Raw genomic sequence first — 8,853 nt, forward strand, 5'->3', positions numbered from 1 at the left:
CAGCGCAGCTGCAAAAAGCTTTCCTTCACCCCCACATTTTCGCAGCTTCCCGCCTACTGCTCTGGCACTTGTCAGCATATTATTATTATTTTTCATTTTAAAGAAGAAGGGGGGGACACACCAATTTTTGAATAAGAAACAATTTTTCAGTAACACCTTCCCAGATGGCAATTAAAAGCATGGAGTCGGCATCAAGGGATGGGACGGAGGCCTCGCTGCTTCCCCTCCAGACCTTGACGCTCTCGGAAACAGCTGTGGATTCGTGTGATTAAGCAACAGGAACTTTCAAAAGCCAAAAGTGAGTTTGCTGAAGGAGGTTGCATCCTCGCTGATTAAGGATGGTGCTGTGACATCAGGAGGAGCAGAGACCTTGAGGAATAATTGCACAAACAAGGGGAAAAAAACCTGTGGGATGGGTATTTGGCTGCATACACAGCATACTGTTAAAGCCTATTTAAACACGCATAACTTCCCCCAAAGAATTCTGGGTGCTGTTGCCTGTTAGCAGTGCTGGGAATTGTAACTGTGAGGGGTAAGGGACAGTTCCCAGGATTCTCATGCACTTCTCTCCCCCTCCCCCCAGTTTGTGAACTTTATTTTAAGGATGTATACAAATTTGTCAGCATTTAATGCAAGTTTCTCCTATTTTACCATTCCCAGAGTTCCCTGGCTGCGAAACTACTCCAAGGGAAACAGAGGTATCCAAATAACTCTCAGCATCCTTAACTAACTGCAGTCCCCGGGAATCTTAGGAGGAAGCCATGACGGTTTAAAGTAGTATGTGTATTTAAATGCAAATTTCTGTACTTATTTTATTTTAAAGCACAGATTAGTAACACAAATGGACTCATGACTGATCTGTTAGAATTCCTGCTCCATGACTGCAGTCATGGGATTGTTGTCTATCACATGACGGTGTATGTTTTGACTCCACAGAGTGGGAAGTGACAGAGACAGGATGTTTGTGTTACTGTGTTCCATGAAGTGGGACTATTGTCCTTTGTTCCTTTTCTGTTTGCTGTCTGATGCTAGAGAGAGATGGAGCCATGTTGCAGTGCTCCATGTGTGTTTATATGTAAATAGAGTAGATTAGCCAAAATGCTGAGTTACTGAGGTCTGTTATGCATGATGCGCAAACTCTGCGGATCCCTAAGTGTGCCGGTGTCTGTTGGCATCAGTCGCTGTGATGTTCATGCTGAAGAAAGCTTTTGAAGCTCCCAAACGATTGACCAGGAGGGAGGGAACATGCCAGTCAGGCATGTTGTCTCTGCCAGGGTCCTACTTGAGTGTAGGCTGAACTCCTGACATGATCATGCACTTTAAACATATGGTGTGTACACAGCCTGTATGTTTTTGTATTGGCCTAGCCCACTGGTGAGGCAAGGAGAGGTGCCCACCTTGAGTGGCAGAAACTAGAAGATGTCCCCACCTCCAGCCCACTTGTGCAGGGCTAAGGAGAGGAATGGAAATTTAAAAAGATACTACACTGAGTTCTTTTCATGCACAAAGCTGCACATTCATGGCGTGGGTTGTGCCCCCTCTCTGATTTTTTTCAAAATAAAAAAGAAGACATTGATTAGGCTGCAATCCTAAAACTACATCCTGGAGCAGAGGTTGGCAGCCTGTGATGCCAGAGCTGCAAGCCTTGTTTAAGGCAGGTGGCATGGAAGGAAACAGCATATTTCTCTCTCTCTTAAGATCCCTACCACCACTTGCCATCTCTCTGTCTTCCTCCGCTGAGATTCTTAAGAGGGCGAAGCAGCTCTGGTCCTGCTCTGGGCTGACTTTGGCCTCTCCCAGTGTTAGCATGTGGCCCCCAAGAGATGGCCAATGGGGGGGGAGCTGGGCCACTCCTTTAGTAGAGTGTATGTCCCACTGAGCTTAGAAGGGCTTCATGGGATTTCACTGTGCATTCAATATTATTTTAAAAACTGTAAATAATATTGCAAATTTTGGTTGAGATTTCCTTTTGGGAGTCCTCACTAAGCCCAAGATTTTACATCCATAAGATGGAATTTCTGCAAATAAAAAGGGACTGTTAATATGCTCAGACCTGCCTCTTTGCCCAAGCCAGGTAGGCTAAGTTTCAATTTGTTTATGTGAAACTTGGACCAAAGAGTTACATAGAAATTAAATAGCTGGAGAAGTAGCCTGGATGGGAGCAAATATCTCCCCTATCCCTGGTTGGAGGTGATTTACGATGCTATGACTCTGGTTGTAGGGTAAAATTGTTGGAATTCTGCCTGGGTCAGAGGAATGTGCCACAACGTAGGCACCGGCAGATATTCCTTGTCGACCTCCCCGCTGCGCCACTCTGCTGATAAGCAGGCGAGGTCTCGGCGATTCTTCTCAGATGTGTGAGAGGAACACACTGTTCTTCCTCTCTCCCCTTTGGTGTCCCCCAGGGAGGGGAAAGATGCAGACAGAAATCTATTTACATCTTTTATTTCTGTCTCTCATATCAGTACAGAGAAAACATGTCTGCACTCCACAGCAGTAAGAATAAACTCCACCCATGTACTTCCAGTACGGGTCATATGACACACACACTGAGCTAACATCCAGTGCTCAGTACAGAATGGACTGCCCCTTTGTTCCCATGGCAACAGTCACAAACATCCTGTTTGGCTTTCCAGCCACAAGCAGCTGACTGAGCTGCTAGAGCCTTTGCTTGCTGCTGCATTGGTGCTTTATGATAACAAAAATCTCAGTTCACATATGGCAAGATGGAGGCTAAGACAGAAGTGCCTGGCGGGCTCTGGTCCATGGGGTCACGAAGAGTCGGACACGACTAAACGACTAAACAACAACACAACAACAAAAGCAGTGTGTGAATACTACAAAATTCCCTCACCCAGTGGATGCAATTGTGCAGGGATTCTTCAGTAGATGTCAGCGTAGAAAGAGTTCCGCGAAGGTCGAAAGTTTCAAAACCATAGTTGCATTGACTGTAATAGATAGATAGTTAAATAAAAGCTATATCGAAGAAGTGAAGTTGTTTTATTAACGCTATTGCTTGATGTTACCTTAGAGGAGGTTTTTATTCTCAACATCATCTTATGCCAGAACATGTTACCTTTGAAATCAACCGTTCTTCCTGAACGCAACCTATGTTTTAGCAGAGGAAAGTTAACAGTCCGTTATGCCCTTCCCAGATGACAATAAGTTCAGAGCAGGTTTCCTTTCATAGCAGTCATAAATCAGCTCTAGAAAGTTCTAGAAGTGTGGGCTGTCAAGCCGCTGAAGGTTGATGGCCGCTTGCTGACTCATAGCAAAACACTGAAATGACTTCCTCAGAGTGGGGTTTTTAATAATGATATGTCAACATCTGCCTCCCTGGACGGTGATTTGATTTGGGCCCTGACCTTGTAGTTTTGGTACTTACTGGATAATATTAGTGAGCCAGCTGAGTTGACACCCTGGTTATTACAGTTATTTCTCAACAAGAACTTCTTCAATAAAAAGAAGTTCGGAACAACAGCCATATAAACTTGCTCTGGCTAGATATGAAAGCATCCAAGCTTGGTTTAATTACATTTGGCATGTCTTCAAAACAGTGGATTGCCATGACTTAGTGAGCTTTAAAAAAAAAAATCAGCTAATTTAACATTTTCCCCATCACGCTGTGTGAAGAAAAGGAAGAACTGAAGAACAAAGCAACTTCAAGAATTTCTTACTTTCCGATGTCTCTTGAAAGGGGTGCTTCTTATTAAGTGCTGCCTGAGACGTCTGCTGAGATTTGTATGATGGCAAGGTGTATAGATAAGAACACAAGAATAGCCCTGTTTGATCAGAGCAAAGGCTTATTTTGTCCAGCTTCCTCTTTCTCACAGGGGCCAAGCAGATGCCTACAGTAAGCTCACAAAGCAGGACACAAGAGCCACAGTCTACTCCAGGGGTCCCTAAACCAAATAAGGCCAGAGGAACTCGTTTATCCGGCCCACAGCAACCCCCGCCGCCCGCTGCTGCCACCCGCTCTTACCGGCGCTGCACTGCGCAGCTGCCCACTTCCGAGTCGGTTTTGTAGATAGATGAAAAAAATGGTATTTGGAGACATTTAATGAATAGGAAAATTAGTCAAAGTCTTAATAAGGAAAGACACTGGAAAATGATTATATGTAATCACGATCTGGCGGGACGCGGGTGGCGCTGTGGGTAAAACCTCAGCGCCTAGGACTTGCCGATCACATGGTCGGCGGTTCGAATCCCCGCGGCGGGGTGAGCTCCCGTCGTTCGGTCCCAGCGCCTGCAGTTCAAAAGCACCCCCGGGTGCAAGTAGATAAATAGGGACTGCTTACCAGCGGGAAGGTAAACGGCGTTCTGTGTGCTGCGCTGGCTCGCCAGATGCAGTTTGTCACGCTGGCCACGTGACCCGGAAGTGTCTGCGGACAGCGTTGGCTCCCGACCTATAGAGTGAGATGAGCGCACAACCCTAGAGTCTGGCAAGACTGGCCCGAACGGGCAGGGGTACCTTTACCTTTACCTAATCACGATCTGATGCAGGCTGATCTGAAGAACTAAGTGATTTTGATTGGTTCAGGTTGGTTACATTGGGTTGCAACTATTAAGATTGCTGCGACCCTTTGATAGGTGAACAGAAATCACATGTGGAATCTGGAAGTGTATACAAAGCATTTCTTTGAATGTGGGTCTTAACAGCCTCCTCATTTTTGAGGCTGTCTCTATGAACATTTGTATTTCAATAAAGGCCTGCCTTTTCACTTGGAGCGTGCATCCTTTTACAGTGGTACCTCAGGTTAAGTACTTAATTCGTTCTGGAGGTCCGTTCTTAACCTGAAACTGTTCTTAACCTGAAGCACCACTTTAGCTAATGGGGCCTCCTGCTGCCGCCACGCCGCCGGAGCACGATTTCTGTTCTCATCCTGAAGCAAAATTCTTAAACTGAAGCACTATTTCTGGGTTAGCAAAGTCTGTAACCTGAAGCGTATGTAACCCGAGGTACCACTGTATTTTGGGGTTCCAGGAGAGATACCTGCAGTCGAGGAACCCCTTTTTAAATTTCTCCAGCACACACACCTCCATCCAGGCAGGCAGAACGTACTGTCACAGTTCAGCCAAGCAAAAGCACTGAAAGAGACTAGGAAGAAAGCTGGGGGGCAAACTCTGTTCCAAGGAGGTGGCTGGCCTGGGGAAAATCCCAAGGACCCGATAAAGGAAGGTTTCCCCAGCAGCAGCAGCAACGTGAAGAAGCAGATTTCTATGCAAATCTTCATTTCGTTTGTGAACAACTCAAACAAACCACATAAATATAATCTATTTACAAAGTGGGTTTTTCTCCCCTTAGAGATCTGCTTGGCAAGCATCAAATCAAATAAATAAGAAATCTGACTGCACAGACATGCAGTCATAAGTATACTTACCAGTAAGCAAATACCTTTGCACTTGATAGGACTAACTTCTGAATAAGCGTATTTGGAATTCGCAAAAAAATGTTAAAATGAAATTGCATAGTCAGAAACGGCACCAAGGGGGCTTTACGGAGAGCAGACTCTGGCATCATCAAAGCACACAACTCTTCACGCACACTGCAGAAAGGCAGATGTGGCTCGCTCTTCAGTGCAGCTCTGCCTGATTTTCTTATATAAAAAACACATCACGATGCACTGCAAAATAAGTTGGAAGCTGTGCCATCACATTCTGATAAATCATTACATTCCACCTCGCAGAGCCCTTTGTATCCCTTGCCTTCGTCACAAGAGAATGGCGAGATTTAGTTTTATCCGGCATAAATCTAAAAATATGCTTCTCTTCTATGTGAGATGGAGAGAGGGTATCACTACCATACCCACGAGTTTGGCCATCATCTGATTTTAATGAAAGTGGGAGATTAAAGATGAATGTTGAAGATTAACTATAATAAGATGCTTTCTTTGGAGTGATCTAATATAATTCTGAGTGAATTAGGAAGCAGATTATTGACCTGTCTGCTACAGCATTGACAAGACACAAGCTTATTATGGTTGTTCCATCAAGTAAAAGAACAGTTTATTAAGACAATTTATCCTGGTTCTTTCTCTGTCTGCACATTGCAGTATTCAGGCCACTGAACTCAAACTGCAATGCTTTCTGTGGATGTGGAAAGCCCCAAAGACAATTTCATGCAAAACATTTTGCTCTCAATGTAGCTACTGATTCAAATGTTGGAATTTTACTGTGTTTTCGTGGGAGGGCTGGGTGGGCGAGGTATGCATGTTGCAGTCAGGACAGAAAGAATGCAAGACCTTTAGCCTGTGACATGATTTTAGCCCATTTACCGTTCAATTAATGTAATCCTGATGTCAGAGACTGGGCAGAGGAGGAATGGTGGAGACCGCCTCCTCAGCCTGACCTTTCCAGGGAGAAGGAAGGGGAAGACAGTAAAATTTATAACAGGGGTTTGCGGGAGGTCACAGCACAGAGGCAAATGAGGGGGGGAGTTGGGAAATTGCAGGAGAGCCAGAGCAACACCCGGCTGACACGTTGTCATTTGAAAGCATTCCAGACCCTCCATCTCCCAGAACCCAGCGAGCCTTAAAAGTAGGAGAGCAAAGAGCTCAAAGACAGAGGGAACATAGCAGCACCTGTAGAGGAGGTGATGAGGATGATAAACAAGGAAATGGGAGAGACAGCGAGTGGAGATTCACTCAGGACAATGCCATTATCCAAGAGGCTAAGTTCTGTAACCTCTCTCTGTAAAGATTGAAATAAAAAAGGACAGTAAGAAACTTTTCCTTGTCTTTATGCATTCCTGGGCGACCAGCCGGGAGCCGCTGACAGCCTCCTGACACCTAAACATGTCTCCTCACACATAACTGGACATAGGCGTGCAACCAAATAAGCAGGTATCAAATTTGTAATAACCACCCTGTGATCCTCAGATGAAGGGTGGTACAGACATTAATAATATAATAGTTTTGAGCAGAAGGTTTTTTAATTGATTGATCACTTGTTGCTGCCCTAATAAATGGATGAGGTGGAGAATGGGAAGTGCTGCAAGCCTCACTGTATAACTATACTTCATTTTGAAGATACACAATTGTGTGTGAAGAAGAATTCTTTCAGGGCACTGGAGTCCTGGGCAGCCATACCTGAGTTCAGTCCCTGACACCTTGAGCCTGTACTCTGCTGAACAGGCAAAAGCAGAGGGGCAGGATCATCATACTACACGAGACCCACTCAATCTAGAATCATCATAAAGGTAAAGGTAAAAGTACCCCTGACCATTAGGTCCAGTAGTGGACAACTCTGGGGTTGTGCACTCATCTCGCTCTATAGGCCGAGGGAGCTGGCATTTGTCCATAGACAGCTTCTGGGTCACGTGGCCAGCATGACTAAGCCGCTTCTGGCGAACCAGAGCAGCACATGGAAATGCTGTTTATCTTCCCACCGGAGCGGTACCTATTTATCTACTTGCACTTTGGTGTGCTTTTGAACTGCTAGGTGGGCAGGAACTGGGACCGAACAATGGGAGCCCACCCCGTAGCGGGGATTCGAGCTGCTGACCTTCTGATCGGCAAGCCCTAGGCTCAGGGGTCATCATATGACCTGCCAATTGCAGGGGCTGAAGTGACACATCCCATCCCTGAGGGCTGAACACACATGGCCTTTAGATGAAGAGACCCACTTCTCTGACCTGACCTTTGACACCCAACTTGCGTGTTTTCTGGACTAACCCTATTCCTGCAACTGTAATCTGTTTTAATTCTAAATTTTTAAATTGTTCTAACCCACCCTAGGACCTGCTGGGGAAGGGTGAGTCATAAATATAAATTCTTCACTTTATGTTGAAATTGCAGCTAAGACTGACACCCTTCTTTGGAAATTAAACCAATGTCCAGATTTGAACATTCAAAAACTTTGCTTGCAGAAACTTAAACTTATGGATGAATTAAAACATAATATATACAGTCACATGTTTCTCCAAGCATAGGCTTACAGTCTCTACTTCTGACTTCCAAACAACTGTATTTTCCTCCCTTTCCAGAGCTCAGCGCTCAGCCTTCTGTTTCTCAAATTAGGCCATGAGAGATTTCCACTTTTACCCTCTCTTGCATCTTTGCTCTCTTTCTTTCAAGCAGAGAAGAAGCATCCCGACACTCTATTCAACTTAGCAGTGTTCACAGTGGATTCTAAAACACAGTCATCTTGCGTCACATAAAATGGAGTCTCTCCTTCACTAGATACCTCCCATGTGACCAACGTGAGCCAATCGCATAAGAACTGCTAGAGAACTCTCTAGAATTCTAGAATTCAGTTACTAACTGATCAAATTTAAACACAAAGAAATACCTACAAGTATTTATAGTTACTGTACTTAACACTTCAGACCCTGGATTCAGGCCAGACCATGAGTCACTCGCACATCCATCTCCAGCCCCTGGCCAATCCCACTTACAAAGCCCCAAACAGGGAAATCTATCCTGTTGTGGCCCAAAGTTAACAGCAGAACCACCCAAGCAGGCTGAGTGTTGCTTCCAGGGCTAGTCTGTCCTGCATCTGTGGCACCTGACTCCCTCCTCGCCACCCCAAGGCCACTGTCATATCAGGTATCAACAGGTACATACACACTGATAGGCTCACCTGGACTATAGGACAAGATAGAAGAAGAAGAGTTTGGATTTGATATCCTGCTTTATCACTACCCTAAGGAGTCTCAAAGTGGCTAACAATCCCCCACAACGAACACTCTGTGAGGTGAGTGGGGGTGAGAGACTTCAGAGAAGTGTGACTGGCCCAAGGTCACCCAGCAGCTGCATGTGGAGGAGCGGAGAAGCGAACCCGGTTCACCAGATTACGAGACTACAGCTCTTAACCACTACACCACAACAGTCCCTGCATCACTGCATCACTAGC

At 45.3% G+C, this 8,853-nt stretch overlaps 1 long non-coding RNA gene across 1 annotated transcript; it reads right to left on the bottom strand.

Annotated features, from left to right (window-relative positions):
* Nucleotides 1–2,707: 2,707 nt before the first annotated feature.
* Nucleotides 2,708–8,129, bottom strand: LOC309380966. The gene is made up of 3 exons (XR_014173236.1): nucleotides 7,907–8,129; nucleotides 5,382–5,825; nucleotides 2,708–2,948 (listed from the first exon to the last, which is right to left on the bottom strand). It is a non-coding gene; the product is annotated as an uncharacterized lncRNA (long non-coding RNA).
* Between the last annotated feature and the right edge of the window lie 724 nt (nucleotides 8,130–8,853).

The sequence above is a fragment of the Podarcis melisellensis genome, assembly GCF_964234715.1.
Source record: "Podarcis melisellensis genome assembly, chromosome: 12".
Classification (NCBI taxonomy): Eukaryota; Metazoa; Chordata; class Lepidosauria; order Squamata; family Lacertidae; genus Podarcis; species Podarcis melisellensis.